General features: G+C 50.8%; 1 pseudogene; it reads left to right on the top strand.

The window, feature by feature from the left end:
- LOC142290889 (interferon-induced GTP-binding protein Mx2-like) overlaps nt 1–24,037 on the top strand; it is a 107,139-nt pseudogene that overhangs the window by 44,303 nt on the left and 38,799 nt on the right.

Raw genomic sequence — 24,037 nt, 5'->3', positions numbered from 1 at the left:
CCGCCTGGCAATGTTGGAGGTCCAACGCATTCTTCAATGGGCGGAGGACCTCCAAGTCCACCATATCCGCAGTCCACATCCCTGGCGTAGAAAACTGGGAGGCAGATTATCTCAGCCGTCAATCCGTGGGACGGTGGCGAGTGGGTCCCTGCACCCGGCAGTGTTTCAGTCAATCTGCCGCAAGTGGGGCACTCCGGACGTGGACCTAATGGCATCCCGTCACAACAAGGTTCCGGTTTACGTGGCTCGCTCCCACGATCCTCAGGCCTTCGCCGCGGACGCTCTGGTTCAAGACTGGTCCCAGCTTCGTCTGTCCTACGTTTTTCCCCCTCTAGCTCTCTTGCCCAGAGTCCTGCGCAAGATCAGAATGGAGGGCCGTCGAGTCATCCTCATTGCACCGGACTGGCCCAGGCGAGCTTGGTATCCGGACCTGCTCCAACTGTCCGTGGAGATGCCGTGGCATCTTCCGGACCGTCCAGACCTGCTCTCGCAAGGTCCGTTTTTCCGCCCGAATTCTGCGGCACTCAAATTGACGGCGTGGCTCTTGAGTCCTGGATTTTGACGGGTTCTGGTATTCCTCCTGAAGTCATCTCCACTATGACTCAGGCCCGTAAGTCTTCCTCCGTCAAGATCTATCACAGGACTTTTTCCTGTCCTGATGTCGCTCTTCCGGCCATTCTCCTTGGCCATTCTCGTTGCCGACCCTTCTGTCTTTTTTTTTTTTTTTTTACAGTCCGGTCTGCAGCTAGGACTGTCCCTCAACTCTCTCAAGGGACAAGTCTCAGCTCTATCAGTGCTGTTCCAGCGGCGTCTCGCCCGGCTGGCTCAGGTCCGCACCTTCATGCAAGGTGCGTCTCACATCATTCCGCCTTATCGGTGGCCCTTGGATCCCTGGGACCTTAACTTGGTCCTCACGGTATTGCAGAAACCCCCTTTCGAGCCCCTTAGGGAGGTTTCTTTGTATCGTCTTTCTCAAAAGGTGGCCTTTCTAGTTGCCATAACTTCTCTCAGGAGAGTCTCTGATTTGGCTGCGCTCTCCTCGGAGTCACCTTTTTTGGTTTTTCACCAAGACAAGGTAGTTCTCCGTCCGACCCCGGACTTTCTTCCTAAGGTGGTCTCTCCCTTCCACCTTAACCAGGATATTTCCTTGCCTTCCTTCTGTCCGGCCCCTGTTCATCGCTTTGAGAAAGCGCTGCATACTCTAGATCTGGTGCGTGCTCTCCGGATCTATGTGTCTCGCACCGCTGCGCTTAGGCGGTGCACCTCTCTTTTTGTGCTAACCACAGGGCGGCGCAAGGGTCTCTCTGCTTCTAAGCCGACCTTGGCCCGTTGGATTAGATCGACCATTTCGGACGCCTACCAGAGTACTCAGGTGCCTCCCCCGCCGGGGATCAAAGCACACTCGACCAGAGCTGTCGGTGCCTCTTGGGCTTTTAGGCACCAGGCTACGGCTCAACAAGTCTGTCAGGCTGCCACTTGGACTAGCCTGCATACCTTTTCGAAGCACTACCAAGTGCATGCTCATGCTTTGGCAGATGCGAGCTTGGGCAGACTCATCCTTCAGGCGGCTGTCGCCCACTTGTGAAGTTAGGCTCCGCCTACTTCTTACTTTTTTCTGTTTATTCCCACCCAGGGACAGCTTTGGAACGTCCCATGGTCTGGGTCTCCCAAAGGAACGATAAAGAAAAAGAGAATTTTGTTACTTACCGTAAATTCTTTTTCTTATAGTTCCGTATTGGGAGACCCAGCTCCCTCCCTGTTGCCTGTTGGCAATTTTCTTGTTCCGTGTGTTATCACCGGCTGTTGTCGTGGACAGAGTCTCCGGTTGTTCCGGTTCTTACTCGGTTCTACTTGTGGGTGGCTATTCTCCTTCAGCTTTTGCACTAAACTGGCTAGGACTGGCTACCAGGGGGTGTATAAGCTCAGAGGGAGGAGCTACACTTTTAAGTGTAGTACTTTTGTGTGTCCTCCGGAGGCAGAAGCTATACACCCCATGGTCTGGGTCTCCCAATACGGAACTATAAGAAAAAGAATTTACGGTAAGTAACAAAATTCTCTTTTTCAGGAAACAGGGTAATAGATGAGGATTTCAAAGTGTACCCCTTCAGAGCCTGTAACCAGGGCCGCCATCAGGACATTACTACTGTGACTCCTGTAGGGGGCCCGGTGAGCAGAAGCCAGGAGGGGGGCCCTCCCCTTTCATTCATCTGCTCACCGGGCCCCAAGGGCAGGGACCACCATTAGGGCAATGAGGGGGGGCCCGGGCTGCTCATAGAGAGCTGCCACCTCTCTTCCTGCTCTGCTGAGCAGGACAGGAATGGAAACGTACCGGACCACAACGGAGGCTGCAGGAGCTGAGAAGATGAAGGACCTGTAAATTCAGGACCTTCCATGTCAGCTGACTAATCATGTGCCTGATCTCATGACAGGAAAAGTGACTGGAACTTCTGTGTGTGTGTGTGTGGGCTTTGTAATACGGGGGTTGCTGCGGGCTGTGTGTGTGTGTGTGTGTGTGTGTGTACAGGCTGTGTGATATGGGGATGGCGCAGGCTGTGTGAGAGATGGGGGTGCCGCAGGCTGTGTGTGATATAGGGGTGCGTGTGTGTGTGTACAGGCTGTGTGAGATAGGAAGGGCAGGGCGTGTGTGATATGTATGTGTATGAGTTTTTCAAAGAGTGGTGGCAGGACTGTGGAAGGTTTGAGGGGTGGAGGCAGAGCTGGGGTGGAGCCTGGGCGAAGTCTCAAGGGGGCCCGAAAATTTTGCCAATATGGGGCCCTGAAATTCCTAGTGGCGGCCCTGCCTGTAAGCATGAAGTTTACTCCACTATGACTGTAACCACTAAGCTCTGTGTTTCTCAGTCAGAGGCTAAATACTCTTCTTGTCTGGAACTATGTGACATTTCACCAGGGAATAACACCCCCAAATAAGCGGTAGAAGCTGTAACCTGATCTCTCAGTGAAGCTGAAAAAATCTGTTTAATCTCAGCTTCCCGTGTAGGGCGTCAGTGATTTCAGAAAGTGATCAGACCAGGAGATAAGGAACCAAATCATGGGGAAAGAAGCCCATTTCTGTTAACAGATAATGACCTACAATGTTTCTAGTGATTTATGTAAAAATGTTTTTAAATGGAAATTTAAAATTACTGTAGATATCAAAATTAATCCATTTTTCAATTCTAAGCTTATTACATGTTCCTCCAATGTACCCTAGACCACCAGGGATATTAAGTACTACCAAAAACCAGTACCATGAATATTCCCATCAACCACATAAATAACCTTGACCTTCAAATATAGCCTATACATTTTTTTTTATTTTTTTTTTTTTTTGTTTTTTTTTTTTAGAGGACTATACCTAACCTGGAGAGTCAAATCAAAACCAAACTACAGGAGGCGGAGAAAAAAGTGAAGCTGATCGGCGCCGGCGTCCCCGAGTCCGAGTCAGAGAAGCTGCTATTTCTCATAGATGTAAGATCTGTGTGAGCGGAGTCTATAAACCATTATTTCCCTTTTTAGAAGTCCTCCACGTGCCCGTACGGCGATATTTCCTATATACGCCGGCTCTGATGATTTTCCATTTTAGTCCATTCTCGTCGTCTCCGCAGAGAATCCGACATTTTGGAGACGGAATCCTTGAAATACTACAAGGAGAAGAAGAAGTCGCAGACAAGCAGATGAAAGCTTTCACCAGTATCCGAAAAAACTTCTACAAGTGGGAACAAGCCCTGAAGCACTCCGCCGATAAATGTAGGTATCGTTCACAAAATCCAAACAGACAAATTAAACGTGCCCCATCCAAACGCATTGATGTTTGGGGAAGGGGAGTATGACGACAACCTTTGCTAAAACAGAGACTCCGGCTTCTGTGTAAGGCAAAGTGTTAAAACCACCAAGCACGTCGCCTCTCCTGTTAATCAAATTGATATCTGCAATTGGGCAAGGGGGTTTGTTGAGGTGAGACTACAAAGGGTCCTTTAAGATCTGACTGCTCTTTTCAGATTCTGAAATGTCATGTGTGCACACGGGAAGACATAACAGACTATAAATCGGTTTAGAGCTTCCTCTCATGACGGACGCCAGCAAGATAACCCTCAGTTTATGGTTCACAAAACTTTTATAGTTGTAGATAAGAAAAGGGTGTTGACAAAATATAGTCCAATCAAATATCACGGGTCGGGGTCGGGGCGTGTATCAATTTGCATCTATGGGTTAAAAGAAATAGGGTTTGGTTCCGTGTTAGCCAGTTGAAAAATGATTGATTGCTCTCAGTGAGAAAAACCAAATTAACATTTTTGTAGTTGTGATACCTTGTAATGGCTAACTAAAAATAAAATATGATCTTATAAAGCAAGCTTTCGAGACATCTCAGGTCTCTTCCTCAGGCATGGTATTACAAAATATCTGAAGAAGCACAAATATATACACAAAACAGGGCAGAGGGATGCATATTAAAAAAAGGACATTTAAATAAACACTGAGCTTTGAAAGTGAATCCTTAATTAGCTTTGATTAGTGGTGTGAGTTTTATTGTCCCAATATCCATGTAGGATCAGAGGCATGGTGCCCTAGCAGTCTCCGGAGCTGACCTCTCAGATTTTGTAATGAGTCATAAATCGTCCTGAGAGGTTGAGTCCTGTGTCCACAGAGTTAAACGTTGTGATGAATTTGTATTCCCAGACCCTTCGATGATTTTGTGATCTGACGTTGCCTTTTAATATGACCACTTTCATGTGGTTTATGTTGTGTCCTGGAGCACAGAAATGTTTAGCCACAGGTAAATGGAGTTTTTTGTCTGTAATTGTGTGGCGGTGAGATCTCATCCTTGCTCTCTCTGCCCTGTGTCTCCAACATAAGAGGCCCCCAATAGTACATATAGTGCACAGGATTAAGTACACCACGTTGGAAGAGGAGCATGTGAATGTCCCAGGAATCTTTTATAGTCCTTCTGTGTTAGGGATCTATATCCGGTCTTTGGTCTCTACATGAGTCCAGGTTTTGCAGCTCTTTACATTGCAAGGATAAGTTCCTCTTGGTGTGTCTGAGGGCATTACAAAATCTGAGAGGTCAGCTCCAAAGACTGCTAGGACACCTTGCCTCTAATCCTACATGGATATTGGGACAATAAAACTCACACCACTAATCAAAGCTAATTAAGGATTCACTTTCCAAGCTCAGTTTTTATTTAAATGGCCTTTTACTAAGCATCGCTCTGCCCTGTTTTGTGTGTATATTTGTTTCTTCAGATATTTTGTCATACCATGCCTGAGGAAGAGACCTGAGATGTCTCAAAAGCTTGCTTTATAACATCATATTTTATTTTTTTTAGTTAGCCATTAAAAGGTATCACAACTACAAAATTTTAATTTTGGTTCTCTCACTGAGAGCAATTAATAAATGTGCATCATCTCTACTGAATTGGTTAGTCCAAACTCTGTGTTCTCAATGTGCTCATCATCTTGGGTGTCATCCAGGATGTAGGAGCCACCTGTAAGTTACATGTGCTAAAATATTGTATTAAGGAGAATCATTGAAATAAAAAAAAAAAATATATATATGTATGTGTGTGTATGTGTGTATATAGATATAGATATATAGATATATAGATATATAGATATATAGATATATAGAGATATAGATATATAGAGATATAGATATATAGAGATATAGATATATAGAGATATAGATATAGATATATATATATATAGATATATATATATATATATAGATATAGATATAATAATATATAGACCAAAAGTTTGGACACACCTTCTCATTCAATGAGTTTTCTTTTTTTTCATGACTGAAAATTGTAGATTCACATTGAAGGCATCAAAACTATGAATTATCACATGTGGAATGAAATACTTAATAAAAAAGTGTGAAACAACTGAAAATATGTCTTATATTCTAGGTTCTTCAAAGTAGCCACCTTTTGCTTTGATTACTGCTTTGCACACTCTTGGCATTCTCTTGATGAGCTTCAAGAGGTAGTCATCGGAAATGGTTTTCCAACAGTCTTGAAGGAGTTCCCAGAGATGCTTAGCACTTGTTGGCCCTATTGCCTTCACTCTGCGGTCCAGCTCACCCCAAACCATCTCGATTGGGTTCAGGTCTGGTGATTGTGGAGGCCAGGTCATCTGGTGTAGCACCCCATCACTCTCCTTCTTAGTCAAATAGCCCTTACACAGCCTGGAGGTGTGTTTGGGGTCATTGTCCTGTTGAAAAATAAATGATGATCCAACTAAACGCAAACCGGATGGAATAGCACGCCGCTGCAAGATGCTGTGGTAGCCATGCTGGTTCTGTATGCCTTCAATTTTGAATAAATCCCCAACAGTGTCACCAGCAAAGCTCCCCCACACCATCACACCTCCTCCTCCATGCTTCACGGTGGGAACCAGCCATGTAGAGTCCATCCGTTCACCTTTTCTACAAAGACACGGTGGTTGGATCCAAAGATATCAAATTTGGACTCATCAGACCAAAGCACAGATTTCCACTGGTCTAATGTCCATTCCTTGTGTTCTTTAGCCCAAACCAGTCTCTTCTGCTTGTTCCTGTCCTTAGCAGTGGTTTCCTAGCAGCTATTTTACCATGAAGGCCCGCTGCACAAAGTCTCCTCTTAACAGTTGTTCTAGAGATGAGAAGGTGTGTCCAAACGTTTGGTCTGTACTGTGTGTGTGTATATGTGTGTATGTATATATATATATATATATATATATATATATATATATATATATATATATATATATATATATATATATATATATATCTCTATCTATGCATGTCTGTCTTAGCAGAAAACAAAAGCATTCCTGAATATATGTATCTGGGTCTGTGAAATGGCTGAATTAAGTATTTTAGGTTGCTTAATTCTTAACCCATCCCTTGTGGATGAACCTGTTAGGGGTATCTCGTAGGCAGGATAATCAGCATTAGGACAAATCGATAGGCAAAATCTTACCCTAAAGCCGTTTAGCCTATCGACAAAGGGGGGACTGTTATGGACATGATTATAAGATGTCCAAAATACAGGATAAGATGGTGGTTGCACTGTGCACCGGACCCATATGTGTATTCGGACATCATAAGACATTCTGGGATTTTCCTGTGATTTAAAGATGATTCAGGTTATTAGAGACTATATTGGTATAAGCTTCACTCAGTAGCGTAGTAAGGGGGGGTGGAGGGGGCGGTCCGCCCCGGGCGGCACGTGTCAGGGGGGCGACATTTTGGCCACTCGCCTTCAGTTCTGCTGCCCCCAGGCCGAGTTCCGGGTACCGCAGTCCTCGGCAGGAAACTGTGGCTGCCGTCCCTTTTTAAGGCGCGCAGACCACAGCGCCCTCCTGGGTTGGGCTTCATCTATGGGCGGAGCTACCGCGCGGCCTGCTCAGTCCCACAGATGGAGGCGCAGTGCCAGCCAGCGACCTCTGGCGCTGTGTGGGCCCCCTCTCCTCCGTGGCCGAGAAGTAAGTGCTACCCCCTCCCCCCTCGACCTGTATACTCCCTCCTAGCCACCCGGATTATGGGCCACCAGTGAGCCGCGTGTGCGGGCCCCCAGGAGCCGCCTGTCTGTATGCATGTATACAGCAGCTACAGAGTTGTGTGTGTCTATGTATGTATGTATGCATGCATGTATGCAGCAGCTACAGAGGTGTGTGTGCCTGTATGTATGTAGCAGCTGCAGTTGTGTGTGTCTGTATGTATATATGTATGCTGCAGAGTTGTGTGCCTGTATGTATGTGTGTGTGTGTATGTATATGTATGTATGTATGTATATATATGTATGTATGTATATATATATATATATATATATATATATAATTATATATATGTGTAGTTGTGTGTGTGTGTGTGTGTGTGTGTGTATGTATGTATGCAGCAGAGCTGTGTGTCTGTATGTATGCTGCAGAGCTGTGTCTGTATGCAGTATAACTGTGTCTGTATGTATGCTGCAGAGTTGTGTGTGTCTGTATGTATGCAGCAGAGCTGTGTGTCTGTATGTATGCTGCAGAGCTGTGTGTCTGTATGTATGCTGCAGAGCTGTCTGTATGCAGTATAACTGTGTGTCTGTATGTATGCTGCAGAGTTGTGTGTGTGTCTGTATGTATGCAGCAGAGCTGTGTGTCTGTATGTATGCTGCAGAGCTGTGTGTCTGTATGTATGCTGCAGAGCTGTGTCTGTATGCAGTATAACTGTGTGTCTGTATGTATGCTGCAGAGCTGTGTCTGTATGCAGTAGAACTGTGTCTGTACGCAGCAGAGTTGTGTGTTTGTCTCTATGTATGCTGCAGAGCTGTGTGTGTGTGTATAATAGGCCTACATGTGTGTAAAAAGGTGAAAGTCTAGGACTAATAGCAGCAGTCTACAATTAGATCTTTGATTGTAGTTCCATGAAAAATAAATTTCTTTGTCGCTCCATTGGGAGACCCAGACAATTGGGTTGTATAGCTATGCCTCCGGAGGCCACACAAAGTATTTACACTAAAAGTGTAAAGCCCCTCCCCTTCTACCTATACACCCCCCGTGCTCCCATGGGCTCCTCAGTTTTTATGCTTTGTGCGAAGGAGGCAGACATCCACGCATAGCTCCACAGCTTAGTCAGCAGCAGCTGCTGATTATGTCGGATGGAAGAAAAGAGGGCCCATAACAGGGCCCCCAGCATGCTCCCTTCTCACCCCACTCTTGTCGGCGGTGTTGTTAAGGTTGAGGTACCCATTGCGGGTACGGAGGCTGGAGCCCACATGCTGTTTTCCTTCCCCATCCCTTGATGGGCTCTGGGTGAAGTGGGATCCTAATCGGTCTCCAGGCACTGAGACCGTGCTCCATCCACAGCTCCTGGGGACTCTGCTGGATAAGGAGCCGAGTATCGTCAGGGACAAGGCCCTGCTACTTTGAGGTACTCTGTGTCCCCGTGGGGACCGCGCACAGAAACACTCCAGCATTGCTGGGTGTGTTAGTGCGCCGGGGACCGCAGCGCTGACCGCGCTTGTGCCATCACACACTGCAGCGTGGCTGGGTGTGTTAGTTTACTGGGGACTACCGCGCTGACCGCGCGCTGCCATTTCACACGGCAGCGCGCCTGGGAGTGTTAGTACGCCGGGGACTACCGCGCCGACCGCGCTTATACGCCGGCCGCGCTTATAACTTTAGTCCCCGGCTTTTGCGGCCTAGTCTCACTCTTTTCCCGCCCCCAGGCCTGCCAGTCAGGGGAAGGGCGGGACGCTGTACAGGACGTCAGCACTGGGGCTGGAACATGCTTTGCATACTCCACCCCCCTCACTGTGCACAGTGGGGCACCAGATTCCCGCACTTTCTAGGGCACGCCCACGGCCCCCTCCTCTCCTCAGGACGCCGGCAGCCATTCCTGTCAGCTCTTCTGACGCTGGAGAGGGGAGACAAGCGCTGGGAGACCCAGGGAGTGATTCTGGTGACCACACAACCGCTTTGAGCGGGCGGTAAGCAGCACCTGAGGTGCTGGCTCCACTAGTGCAGAAGTGTACTTATAGTTATATGATTATAGGCTATACTTTACACTGTATGGTGCACGGTTGATTTTTGGCTATATACCCTCCTGGATTGCTCAGAGGAGACAACAGCATGTCGTCCACAAGAAGCAAGGGTGCCAAAGCACAGGCTTACTATGCTGCCTGCGCCGCATGTACGGCTATACTGCCGGCAGGTTCCACTGACCCTCATTGTGTGCAATGCTCGGCCCCTGTGGCACTTACTCAGCCGGAGCCTCTGCTAAGGGTGGCCCAGGGGGAACCACCTGCTAACACTGTCCAGGTGACAGGGACGGAGTTTGCAGTTTTTACTGAAAGACTTTCTGAGACTATGGCTAAGATATTAGAAGCCTTGCAGTCCAGACCGGTATCTCAGATCATGGGCACTGTGGAATCATTGCTCCCTGGTCCCCCTCAGTTGGAACAACAATGTCCTCCCGGGGTGTCTCATAGATCCCAGGGTGAGGTCTCTGACACGGACCGCAGCCCCAGACCGCCTAAGCGGGGTCGCTGGGAAATTCCCTCGACATCATCACATTGTTCAGGGTCTCAGCGGGAGGACTCTCTGTATGATGAAGCGGAGGTAGCTGATCAGGATTCTGATCCTGAGGCCGCTCTCAACCTTGATACTCCTGATGGGGACGCCATAGTGAATGATCTTATCGCGTCCATCAATCAAATGTTGGATATTTCTCCCTCAGCTCCTCCAGTAGAGGAGTCAGCTTCTCAGCAGGAGAAATTCCGTTTCAGGTTTCCCAAGCGTACAACGAGTATGTTTCTGGACCACTCTGACTTTAGAGAGGCAGTCCAGAAACACCGAGCTTGTCCAGATAAGCGTTTTTCCAAGCGCCTTAAGGATACACGTTATCCCTTCCCCCCTGACGTGGTCAAGGGCTGGACTCAGTGTCCCAAGGTGGATCCTCCAATCTCCAGACTGGCGGCTAGATCCATAGTTGCAGTTGAAGATGGGGCTTCACTCAAGGATGCCACTGACAGACAGATGGAGCTCTGGTTGAAATCCATCTATGAAGCTATCGGCGCGTCTTTTGCTCCAGCATTCGCAGCCGTATGGGCACTCCAAGCTATCTCAGCGGGTCAAGCGCAAATTGACGCACTCACACGTACGTCTGCGCCGCAGGTGGCGTCCATAACCTCTCAAACGTCGGCATTTGCGTCCTACGCTATTAATGCTGTCCTGGACTCTGCGAGCCGTACGGCGGTTGCAGCCGACAATTCGGTGGCAATACGCAGGGCCTTGTGGCTACGGGAATAGAAGGCAGATTCTGCTTCCAAAAAGTGCTTAACCAGTTTGCCATTTTCTGGCGACCGTTTGTTTGGTGAGAGATTGGATGAAATCATCAAACAATCCAAGGGAAAGGAAACATCCTTACCCCAGGCCAAACCAAACACACCCCAACAGAGGAGGGGACAGTCGAGGTTTCTGTCCTTTCGGGGTGCGGGCAGGTCCCAATTCTCCTCGTCCAAAAGGCCTCAGAAGGATCAGAGGAACTCCGATTCATGGCGGTCTAAGTCACGTCCTAAAAAGACCGCCGGAGGAACCGCTCCCAAAGCGGCCTCCTCATGACTTTCGGCCTCTTCACACCGCATCCTCGGTCGGTGGCAGGCTTTCCCGCTTTTGCGACGCCTGGCTGCCACAGGTACAAGACCGTTGGGTGAGAGACATTCTGTCTCACGGTTACAGGATAGAGTTCAGCTCTCGTCCTCTGACTCGATTCTTCAGAACATCTCCGCCCCCCGAGCGAGCCGATGCTCTTCTTCAGGCGGTGTGCACTCTGAAGGCAGAAGGAGTGGTGATCCCTGTTCCTCTTCAGCAACAGGGTCACGGTTTTTACTCCAACTTGTTTGTGGTGCCAAAAAAGGACGGATCTTTCCGTCCTGTTCTGGACCTAAAACTGCTCAACAAACACGTAAAAACCAGGCGGTTCCGGATGGAATCGCTCCGCTCCGTCATCGCCTCAATGTCCCAAGGAGATTTCCTAGCATCAATCGACATCAAAGATGCTTATCTCCACGTACCGATTGCACCAGAGCATCAGCGCTTCCTGCGTTTCGCCATAGGGGACGAACACCTTCAGTTCGTGGCACTGCCTTTCGGCCTGGCGACAGCACCACGGGTCTTCACCAAGGTCATGGCAACAGTGGTAGCAGTCCTACACTCTCAGGGACACTCGGTGATCCCTTACTTAGACGATCTGCTTGTCAAGGCACCCTCTCGAGTGGCATGCCAACACAGCCTGGACATTGCTCTGGAGACTCTCCAGAGATTCGGGTGGATCATCAATTTCCCAAAGTCAAATCTGACACCGGCCCAATCACTGACATATCTCGGCATGGAGTTTCATACTCTCTCAGCGATAGTGAAGCTTCCGCTGGACAAACAGCGTTCACTACAGACAGGGGTGCAATCTCTCCTTCAAGGCCAGTCACACCCCTTGAGGCGCCTCAGCACTTCCTAGGGAAGATGGTGGCAGCAATGGAGGCAGTTCCTTTTGCGCAGTTTCATCTGCGTCCACTTCAATGGGACATTCTCCGCAAGTGGGACAGGAAGTCGACGTCCCTCGACAGGAACGTCTCCCTTTCTCAGGCAGCCAAAGCCTCCCTTCGGTGGTGGCTTCTTCACACTTCATTGTCGAAGGGGAAATCCTTCCTACCCCCATCCTGGGCGGTGGTCACGACGGACGCGAGTCTGTCAGGGTGGGGAGCGGTCTTTCTTTTTCGCTCCTAATTGGGAGACCCAGACAATTGGGTGTATAGCTACTGCCTCCGGAGGCCGCACAAAGTACTACACTTAAAAGTGTAAGGCCCCTCCCCTTCTGGCTATACACCCCCCCCCCCGTGGGAGCACGGGTCCCTCAGTTTTTTGCTTTGTGCGAAGGAGGTCAGACACGCACGCATAGCTCCACTATTTAGTCAGCAGCAGCTGCTGACTATGTCGGATGGAAGAAAAGAGGGCCCATACAGGGCCCCCAGCATGCTCCCTTCTCACCCCACTTTCTGTCGGTGGTGCTTGTTAAGGTTGAGGTACCCATTGCGGGTACGGAGGCTGGAGCCCACATGCTGATTCCTTCCCCATCCCCATTAGGGCTCTGGGCGAAGTGGGATTTTACCGGTCTCCAGGCACTGAGACCGTGCTCCATCCACAGCCCCTGGAGAAGCCGCTGGATATGGAGCTGAGTATCGTCAGGGACATGGCCCTGCTCCGTCAAGGTACTCTGTGTCCCCGTGCATACGCGCGCACACTGCAGCATTGCTGGGTGTGTTAGTGCGCCGGGGACAATAGCGCTGCTGCGCTTGTGCCATTTCCTCACTTCAGCTTAGCTGAGTGGGTAGACTCAGGGAGAACGGTCGCGCCGGCCGCTGGGACTGCGACGCGGCTGGGACTTGTGGTGCGCCGGGGACTTCCGCGCTGACCGTGCATATATCACGGCCGCGCTTATTACTACAGTCCCCGGCTTTTGCGGCCTAGTTCGTTCGTTCCCGCCTCCGCACCTGCCAGTCAGGAGGAGGGCGGGACGCTGTACAGAGCATCAGCGCTGAGGGCTGGAGTCTTTTTTACATACTCCAGCCCTCACACCAGGCACAGTAGGACGCAGTTTCCCGCACTTTGTTTGTGGCACGCCCACGGTCCGCCCCTCTTCACTGAACGCCGGCAGCCATTCCTGCCTGCACGCTGAGCTGCAGAGGGGAGACGGGGAGACCCAGACACTGGATTCTACGGCCTCATACCCGCTGTTCAGCGGGCGGTAAGCAGCCCTCAAGGGCTCACCCCCACTTGTGCCGTTTGTATACTGAGTATTTCTTTGTCGCTCCATTGGGAGACCCAGACAATTGGGTGTATAGCTACTGCCTCCGGAGGCCACACAAAGTATTACACTCAAAAGTGTAAGGCCCCTCTCCTTCTGGCTATACACCCCCAGTGGGATCACTGGCTCACCAGTTTTGTGCTTTGTGCGAAGGAGGTCAGACATCCACGCATAGCTCCACTGTTTAGTCAGCAGCAGCTGCTGACTATATCGGATGGAAGAAAAGAGGGCCCATACTAAAGGGCCCCCAGCATGCTCCCTTCTCACCCCACTCTTGTCGGGTGTTTGTTAAGGTTGAGGTACCCATTGCGGGTACAGAGGCTGGAGCCCACATGCTGCTTTCCTTCCCCATCCCCTTAGGGCTCTGGGTGAAGTGGGATCTTATCGGTCTCCAGGCACTGAGGCCGTGCTCCATCCACAGCTCCTGGGAATCTGCTGGACATGGAGCGGAGTATCCTCAGGGACATGGCCCTGCTACGTTAAGGTACTCTGTGTCCCTGTGGGGACCGCGCACGGACACACGGCAGCATTGCTGGGTGTGTTAGTGCGCCAGGGACGGCGGCGCTGCCCGCACTAGTGCCATCGCACACTACAGCTTGCTGGGTGTGTTAGTGTATTAGGGGACTACCGCGCTAACCGCCGTTGCCATTTTTATTTCGGGCGCGGCTGGGACTTGTGGTGCGTCGGGGACTTCCGCGCCGACCAAGGCTTATATGCCGGCCGCGCTTATCAACTCGAGTCCCCGGCTTGCGCGGCCTAGTCTCACTTCGTTTCCGCCCACAGACCTGCCAGTCAGGGTAGGGGCGTAACGCTGCACAGCACGGCAGCGCTGAGAGCTGGAGTATGCTTTGCATACTCCACCCCTCTCACTGTGTGCACTGTGAAACCGGCAGCGCTGAGAGCTGGAGTATGCTTTGCATACTCCACCCCTCTCACTGTGTACACTGTGGAGCCGGATTCCCGCACTTTCTCAGGCACGCCCACGGCTTCTTCCTCTGCACAGGACGCCGGCAGCCATTCTTGTCAGTGTTTTCTGTAGCGACAGAAGAGACAAGTTTAGGAATCCCTGGCAGGGATTCGGATAGTCACACAACCGCTGTGACCAGGCGTTAAGCAGCACCTGTGGGGCTGACTCCACTAGTGCCGAAGTGCACATATACATATATGTTTATTCACTATGCATTGCACTGTTTAGCTGCTTTTTTGTATATACCCTCCTTGATTGTGCGGAGGACATAACAGCATATTGTCTGTGTAAAACAGAGGTGCAGAAGCACATGTTTTCTATGCAGCCGGTACAGCATGTATGGCTATATGGCCGGCAGTGTACATAGACCCCCATTGTATACTACGGAGTCTCTGCTAACCGTCCAGGACATGGGGACGGTGCCTGCAGTATTTACTGACAGATTTTCTGAGACTATGGCTATGATACTAGAAGCCTTGCAGTCCAGACAAGTCTCTCAAATCCATGGCCACTGTTCACATTATCCATGGTCCCCCTCAGTGGGAACAACTTTGAGCTCCGAGGGGTCATGTGCTTCCCAGAGTGACGGCTCTGACACGGACGACAGTCCCAGATAGTCTGAGAGGCTCACTATGAGCGGCCATCGACTTCATCACACTAGTCAGGGTCCCAGCAAGCGGAGATAGCTGCTCAAGATCTAATCCTGAGACCGCTCTCAATCTGGATACACCTGATGGTGACGCCATAGTCAATAATCTCATAGCGTCCATCAATAGAATGTTAGTTATTTCTCCCCCAGCTCCTCCAGTGGAAGAGTCAGCTTCATAGCAGGAGAAATCCCATTCACGTATCCCAAGCGTAAATTAAATACTTTCCTTGACCACCCTGACTTTACACAGGCAGTCCAGGAACACCACGCTTATCCAGTTAAGCGCTTCCCCAAACGGCTGAGGATACACGTTATCCCTACCCCCTGACGTGGGCAATGGCTGGACCCAGTGTCCCAAGGGGCATCCTCCAATCTCCAGCTTGCAGCTAGATCCATAGTTGCAGTGGAAGATGGGGCTGCACTTAAAGATGCCACTGACTGACAGAGGGATCTCTGGTCGAAATCCATCTATGAGGCTATCGGCGCGCTGTTAGCTCCAGCAGCCGTAGAGGCACCCCAAGCTACTTCAGCTTGTCTTACACAGATGGACACGGTCACACGTACATCTGTTCCGCAAGTGTCATCCTTAACCGCTCAAATGTCTGCATTTGCGTCTTAGGCGATTAATGCTGTCCTGGACTCTACGACCCGTACGGCAGTGGCGTCCGCTCACTCCGTGGTTTTACGCAGGGCCTGGGTGTTAACTGAATGGAAGGCAGATTCTGCTTCCAAAAAAGGGCTTAACCAGTTTGCCTTGTTCTGCTGACCGACTGTTTAGTGTGCGTGAGATGTAATCATTAAACAGTTCAAGAGTAAGGATTCTTCCTTACCTCAGCCCAGACAAAACAAACCCCAACATACCAAGGGACAGTCGGGGTTTTCGGTTTTTTTCAAGGCTCGGGCAGGTCCCATTTCTCCTCGTCCAAAGAGGACTCAAAAGGATCAGAGGAGCTCAGTTTCTTGGCGGGCTCAGTCACGCCCAAAAAAGACAGCCTGAAAACCTACTTCCAAGAGGCTTCCTCATGACTTGCGGCCTCCTCTCTCCGCATCCTCGGTCGGTAGCAGGCTCTCCCGCCTTGGCGATATTTAGCTGTCTCAGGTCAAAGACCGTTGGGTGAGAGACATTCTGTCTCACGGGTACAGGATAGAGTTCAGTTCTCGTCCTCCAACTCAATTCTTCAGAAATTCTCCACCTTCCGACCGAGCCGACGCTCTTCTGCAGGCGGTGGGCACTCTAAAGGCACAACGAGTGGTGACCCCCGTTCCTCTTCAGGAACAAGGTCACGGTTTTTACTCCGAATTATTTGCGATGCCAAGAAAGGACGAGTATTTCCGTCCCGTTATGGATCTAACACGGCTCAACCAGCTCGTGAACACCAGGCGGTTCCGGATTTAATCCCCCGCTCCGTCATCGCCTCAATGTTTCAAGGAAATTTCCTAACATCGATAGACGTCAAGGATGCTTATCCCCACGTGCCGATTGATCCAGAGCTCCAGCGTTTCTACGCTTTGTTATAAGACGCGAACACCTTCAGTTCGTAACCCTGCCTTCTGGCTGGCGATAGCCCCACGGGTCTTCGCTAAGGTCATGCCAGCAGTAGTACCAGTCCTGCAATCTCAAGGTCACTCTGTGATCCCGTGTTTGGGAGACCTACTTGTCAAGGCACCCTCTTAAGGAACATGCCAACACAGCCGAACGTTGCGCTGGAGACTCTCCAGAGTTTCGGGTGGATCATCAACTTTTCAAAGTCAGATCCGACCCCGGGCCAATCACTAACATATCTAGGCATGGAGTTTCATACTCTCTCAGCGATAGTGAAGCTTCTGCTAGACAAACAGCGTTCACTACAGACAAGGCTGCAATCTCTCCTTAGGATCAGTCGCACACATTGAGACGCCTCATGCACTTCTCACGTAAGATGGTAGCAATGGCGGCAGTCCCTTTCGCGCAGTTTCATCTGCGTCCACTACAATGGGACATTCCCCGCCGATGAGACGGGAAGTCGACGCCCATCGACAGAGACGTCTCCCCTTCTCAGGCGGCCAAAGAATCTCTACGGTGGTGGCTTCTTCCCACCTCATGGTCAGAAAAAAGGTCCTTCCTACCCCCATCCTGGGCGGTAGTTACGACAGGCACGAGTCTATCAGAGTGGGGAGCAGTTTTTTCTCCGCCACAGGGCTCAAGGTACGTGGATTCAGCAAGAGTCCACCCTTCAGCTCAATGTTCTGGAAATCAGAGCAGTGTATCTTGTCCTACAAGCCTTCCAGCAGTGGCTGAAAAGCAAGCACATCCGAATTCAGTCGGATATCTCCACAGCGGTGGCATACATCAACCACCACGGAAGAACACGCAGCCGGCAAGCCTTCCAGGAAGTCCGGCGGATTCTAACGTGGGTAGAAGACACGGCATCCACCATATCCGCAGTTCACATCCCAGGCGTGGTAAACTAGGAAGCAGACTTCCTCAGTCGCCAGGGTATGGACGCAGGGGACTGGTTTCTTCACCCGGACGGGTTTCAGGAGATCTGTCGCCGCTGCGGGATGCCGGACGTCGAGATAATGGCGTCACGGCACAACAACTTTGTTCCGGCTTCATAGCACAGTCTCACGATCATCGAGCTCTGGCGGCGGACGCCTCAGTTCAACATTGGTCGCAGATTGGCCGAGGAGGTCGGGGTTCCCGGATCTGTGGTACCTCACGGTAGGCCAACCGTGGCCACTACCAGACCGACCAGACTTGCTGTTTCAAGGGCCCTTTTTTCCATCTGAACTCTGCGGCCCTGAACATGACGGTGTAGCCATTGAGTCCTGGATCCTAGCGTCTTCAGGATTATCTCAGGAGTGGTTGTCACCATGACGCAGGCCAAGAAGCCAACGTCCGCCAAGATCTACCACAGATCGTGGAAGATATTCTTATCTTGGTGCTCTGCTCAAGGAGTTTCTCCCTGGCCATTTGCATCGCCTATTTTTCCTTCCTTCCTACCATCTTGGTTGGAAAATAGTTGGTCGCTCAGCTCCCTTAAAGGACAAGTCTCAGCGCTATCTGTATTTTTTCAGAAACGCCTAGCCGACTTCCGCAGGTATGCACGTTCCTGCAGGGAGTTTGTCTTCTCATCACTCCGTACAAGCGGCCATTAGAGCTCTGGAGTCTGAACAAGGTTCTAATGACTCTCTTGAAGCCGCCTTTCGAGCTTTTGAAAGTTGTTTCCCTTTCCGTATTTCACAGAAAGTGGCCTTTCTAGTAGCGGTCACGTCTCTTCAGAGAGTGTCCGAGCTAGCAGCGCTGTCATGCAAATCTCCATTCCTGGTCTTCACCAGGACAAGGGGGTTCGGCGTCCGATTCCGGACTTTCTCCCTAAGGTGGTATCCCACTTTCATCTCAATCAAGATATCACCTTACCTTCTTTGTGTCCTCATCCAGTCCATCAATTTGAAAAGGATTTGCATCTGTTGGATCTGGTGAGAGCACTCAGGATCTACATTCCCGCACGGCGCTCCTGTGCCGCCCGGATGCACTCTTTGTCCTTGTCGCTGGTCAGCGTAAGGGGTCGCAAGCTTCCAGATCCACCCTGACTCGGTGGCTCAAGGAACCAATTCTTGAAACCTACCGTTCTGCTAGGCTCCCGGTTCCCTCAGGGCTGAATGCCCATTCTACCAGAGCCGTGGGTGAGTCCTGGGCATTACGGCACCAGGCTACGGCTCAGCAGTTGTGCCAGGCACCTACCTGGTCGAGTCTGCACACTTTTACCAAGCATTATCAGGTGCATACCTACGCTTCGGCAGACGCCAGCCTAGGTAGACAAGTCCTTCAGGCGGCGGTTGCCCACCTGTAGAAAGGGGCCGTTTTACGGCTCTATTACGAGGTATTATTTTACCCACCCAGGGATTGCTTTTGGACATCCCAATTGTCTGGGTCTCCCAATGGAGCGACAAAGAAGAAGGGAATTTTGTATACTTACCGTAAATTCATTTTCTTCTAGCTCCAATTGGGAGACCCAGCGCCCGCCCTGTTTTCTTAGGGTTTTTTTCGGTACACATGTTGTTCATGTGAATGGTTGCAGTTCTCCGATGTTTCTTCGGATTGAATTGGTCTTTAAACCAGTTATTGGCTTTCCTCCTTCTTGCTTTTGCACTAAACTGGTGAGCCAGTGATCCCACTGGGGGTGTATAGCCAGAAGGGGAGGGGCCTTACACTTTTGAGTGTAATACTTTGTGTGGCCTCCGGAGGCAGTAGCTATACACCCAATTGTCTGGGTCTCCCAATTGGAGCTAGAAGAAAAGGAATTTACGGTAAGTATACAAAATTCCCTTCTTTGTGTTTGCAAATACTTTGTACTGTACGGTCGCTGGTGATTCTCGGCTATATACCCTCCTAGATTACAAGGAGGCAACAGCATGTCGTCCGCAAAACGCAAGGGTGCTAAGGCACAGACATTATATGCTGCCTGTACCGCATGTGGGGCTGCTCTACCGGCAGGTTCCACTGACCCCCATTGTGTGCAGTGCTCGGCCCCTGTGCAACTTGCACAGCCGGGGCCTCTGCTGGACGTGACCCAGAGTGTACCACCTGTGAATGCTGTCCAGGTGACAGGAACGGAGTTTGCAGCTTTTGCTGACAGATTGTCTATGACCATGTCAAAGATTCTTGAAACATTGCAGTCTAGACCAGTAACTCAGACCATGGACACTGTGGCATCATTGCTCCCTGGTCCCCCTCAGCTGGAACACTTCCAAGCTCCGGGGGTGTCACATGCACCCCAGGGTGACGATTCTGACTCAGACAACAGTCCCAGACAACCTAAGCGGGCTCGTTATGAGGGGCCCTCAACTTCGTCTCACTGGTCAGGATCCCAGCGGGACGAATCTATGGGTGATGAGGCGGATGTAACTGATCAAGATTCTGATCCTGGGACCGCTCTCAATCTGGATACACCGGATGTTGACGCCATAGTGAATGATCTTATAGCGTCCATCAATAGGATGTTTAGATATTTCCCCGCCAGCTCTTCCTGCGGAGGAGGCAGCTTCACAGCAGGAGAAATTCCATTTCAGATATCCCAAGCGTAAATTAAGCACTTTTCTGGACCACTCTGACTTTAGAGATGCAATCCAGAAACACCACGCTTATCCTGAGAAGCGGTTTTCTAAACGGCTTAAAGATACACGCTATCCTTTTCCCCCTGACGTGGTCAAGGGTTGGACCCAGTGTCCCAAGGTGGACCCTCCAATCTCCAGGCTTGCAGCTAGATCTTTAGTTGCAGTAGAAGATGGAGCGGCACTTAAAGATGCCACTGACAGGCAGATGGAGCTCTGGCTGAAATCCATCTATGAAGCTATTGGAGCGTCGTTGGCGCCAGCTTTTGCAGCCGTATGGGCACTCCAAGCCATTTCAGCTGGGCTTATACAAGTCGACTCGGTCACACGTACATCTGCCCCGCAGGTGGCACCATTGACCTCTCAAATGTCTGCATTCGCGTCTTACGCGATTAATGCTGTCCTGGACTCTACGAGCTGTACGGCGGTGGCGTCAGCCAACTCCGTGGTTTTGCGCAGAGCCCTGTGGTTGAGAGAATGGAAGGCAGATTCTGCTTCCAAGAAGTGCTTAACCAGTTTGCCTTTTTCTCGCGACCGATTGTTTGGGGAGCGTTTGGATGAAATCATTAAACACTCCAAGGGTAAGGACTCATCCTTACCTCAACACAGACAAAACAAGCCCCAACAAAGGAGGGGTCAGTCTGGTTTTCGGTCCTTTCGAGGCTCAGGCAGGTCCCAATTCTCCTCGTCCAAAAGGACTCAAAAGGATCAGAGAGGCTCAGATTCTTGGCGGACTCCGTCACGCCCAAAAAAGACAGCAGGAAGAACCGTTACCAAGACTGCTTCCTCATGACTTTCAGCCTCCTCTCTCCGCATCCTCGGTCGGTGGCAGGCTCTCCCGCTTTGGCGACATTTGGCTGTCACAGGTCAAAGACCGTTGGGTGAAGGACATTCTGTCTCACGGGTACAGGATAGAGTTCAGCTCTCGTCCTCCAACTCGTTTCTTCAGAACTTCCCCACCGCCCGACCGAGCCGATGCTCTGCTGCAGGCGGTGGCCGCTCTAAAGGCGGAAGGAGTGGTGACTTCCGTTCCTCTTCAGGAACAAGGTCACGGTTTTTACTCCAATCTGTTTGTGGTGCCAAAGAAGGACGGGTCCTTTCGGCCCGTCCTGGATCTAAAGTTGCTCAACAAACACGTAAAAACCAGGAGGTTCCGGATGGAATCTCTACGCTCCGTCATAGCCTCAATGTCTCAAGGAGATTTCTTAGCATCAATAGACATCAAAGATGCTTATCTTCACGTGCCGATGGCGCCAGAGCATCAGCGTTTTCTACGCTTCGTTATAGAAAGCGAACACCTGCAGTTCGTAGCGTTACCTTTCGGGCTGGCAACAGCCCCTCGGGTCTTCACCAAGGTCATGGCAGCAGTAGTAGCTGTCCTGCACTCGCAGGGTCACTCCGTGATCCCGTATTTGGACGATCTACTTATAAAGGCACCCTCTCAAGAGGCATGCCAACACAGTCTGGACGTGGCACTGAAGACTCTCCAGAGTTTCGGGTGGATTATCAACTTTTCAAAGTCAAATCTAACCCCGACCCAATCACTAACATATCTTGGCATGGAGTTTCATGCTCTCTCAGCGATAGTGAAGCTTCCACTGGACAAGCAGTGCTCTCTGCAGACAGGGGTGCAATCTCTCCTGCAGAACCAGTCCCACTCCTTGAGGCGCCTCATGCATTTCCTAGGGAAGATGGTGGCAGCAATGGAAGCAGTCCCTTTCGCGCAGTTTCATCTGCGCCCTCTACAATGGGACATTCTCCGCCAATGGGACGGGAAGTCGACGTCCCTCGACAGGGATGTCTCCCTCTCTCAGGCAGCCAAGGACTCTCTCCGATGGTGGCTTCTTCCCACCTCATTGTCAAAAGGAAAGTCGTTCCTACCCCCATCCTGGGCGGTGGTCACGACAGATGCGAGCCTATCAGGGTGGGGAGCAGTGTTTCTTCACCACAGGGCTCAGGGTACGTGGACTCAGAGAGAGTCCACCCTTCAGATCAATGTTCTGGAAATCAGAGCAGTCTATCTGGCTCTGCGAGCCTTCCAACAGTGGCTGGAGGGCAAGCAGATCCGGATTCAGTCGGACAATTCCACAGCGGTGGCGTACATCAACCACCAAGGGGGAACACGCAGTCGGCAAGCCTTTCAAGAAGTCCGGCGGATTCTGACGTGGGTGGAAAACACAGCATCCACCATATCCGCAGTTCACATCCCAGGCGTGGAAAACTGGGAAGCAGACTTCCTCAGTCGCCAGGGCATGGACGCAGGGGAATGGTCCCTTCACGCGGACGTGTTTCAGGAGATCTGTCGCCGCTGGGGGATGCCGGACGTCGACCTGATGGCGTCACGGCACAACAACAAGGTCCCGGTTTTCATGGCACGGTCTCACGATCACCGAGCTCTGGCGGCAGACGCCTTAGTTCAGGATTGGTCGCAGTTCCGACTACCTTATGTGTTTCCACCTCTGGCATTGTTGCCCAGAGTGCTCCGCAAAATCAGGTCCGACTGCCGTTACGCCATTCTCGTCGCTCCAGACTGGCCAAGGAGGTCGTGGTACCCGGATCTGTGGCATCTTATGGTAGGACAACCGTGGGCGCTACCAGGCCGTCCAGACTTGCTGTCTCAAGGGCCGTTTTTCCATCTGAATTCTGCGGCCCTGAACCTGACTGTGTGGCCATTGAGTCCTGGATCCTAGGGACCTCAGGTTTATCTCATGATGTTGTTGCCACCATGAGACAGGCTAGGAAACCATCCTCTGCCAAGATCTACCACAGAACGTGGAAGATATTCTTCTCTTGGTGCTCCGCTCAGGGAGTTTCTCCCTGGCCATTTGCATTGCCTATTTTTCTTTCCTTCCTGCAGTCTGGGTTGGAAAAAGGTTTGTCGCTTAGCTCCCTTAAAGGACAAGTCTCTGCGTTATCCGTATTCTTTCAGAAGCGCCTGGCGCGACTTCCTAAGGTACGCACGTTCCTGCAAGGGGTTTGTCATATCGTTCCCCCTTACAAGCGGCCATTGGAACCCTGGGATCTGAACAAGGTTCTAATTGCTCTCCAGAAGCCACTTTTCGAGCCTATGAAGGAGATTTCCTTTTCTCGGCTTTCACAGAAAGTGGCTTTTCTGGTGGCGGTCACGTCTCTTCGGAGAGTGTCAGAGCTGGCGGCGTTATCTTGCAAATCTCCCTTCCTGGTGTTTCACCAAGACAAGGTAGTACTGCGTCCAATTCCAGAGTTTCTTCCCAAGGTGGTATCTTCCTTTCATCTCAATCAGGATATCACTTTACCATCTTTGTGTCCGCATCCAGTTCACCAATTTGAAAAGGGTTTGCATCTGTTGGACCTGGTGAGAGCACTCAGGATCTACATTTCACGCACGGCGCCTCTGCGCCGTTCGGATGCACTCTTTATCCTGGTCGCTGGTCAGCATAAAGGGTCGCAAGCTTCCAAATCCACCCTTGCGCGGTGGATCAAGGAACCAATTCTTCACGCCTACCGTTCTGCTGGGCTTCCGACTCCTTCTGGACTGAAGGCCCATTCTACCAGAGCCGTGGGTGCGTCCTGGGCATTACGGCATCAGGCTACGGCTCAGCAGGTGTGCCAGGCGGCTACCTGGTCGAGTCTGCACACTTTTACCAAGCATTATCAGGTGCATACCTACGCTTCGGCGGATGCCAGCCTAGGTAGACAAGTCCTGCAGGCGGCGGTGGCCCACCTGTAAGAAAGGGCTGCCTGACAGCCCGATCACGAGGTATTCTTTTACCCACCCAGGGACTGCTTTTGGACGTCCCAATTGTCTGGGTCTCCCAATTAGGAGCGAAAAAGAAGGGAATTTTGTTTACTTACCGTAAATTCCTTTTCTTCTAGCTCCAATTGGGAGACCCAGCACCCGCCCTGTTTTTTCTTAGGGTATTTGTTTTTCGGGTGCACATGTTGTTCATGTTGATAAGTTACGTTCTCCGATATTGTTATCGGATTGAATTTGTTTTTGAAACAGTTATTGGCTTTCC

The sequence above is a fragment of the Anomaloglossus baeobatrachus genome, chromosome 2 (genome assembly GCF_048569485.1).
Source record: "Anomaloglossus baeobatrachus isolate aAnoBae1 chromosome 2, aAnoBae1.hap1, whole genome shotgun sequence".
NCBI lineage: Eukaryota > Metazoa > Chordata > Amphibia > Anura > Aromobatidae > Anomaloglossus > Anomaloglossus baeobatrachus.
This window is presented reverse-complemented; position numbering and strand designations above follow the sequence as displayed.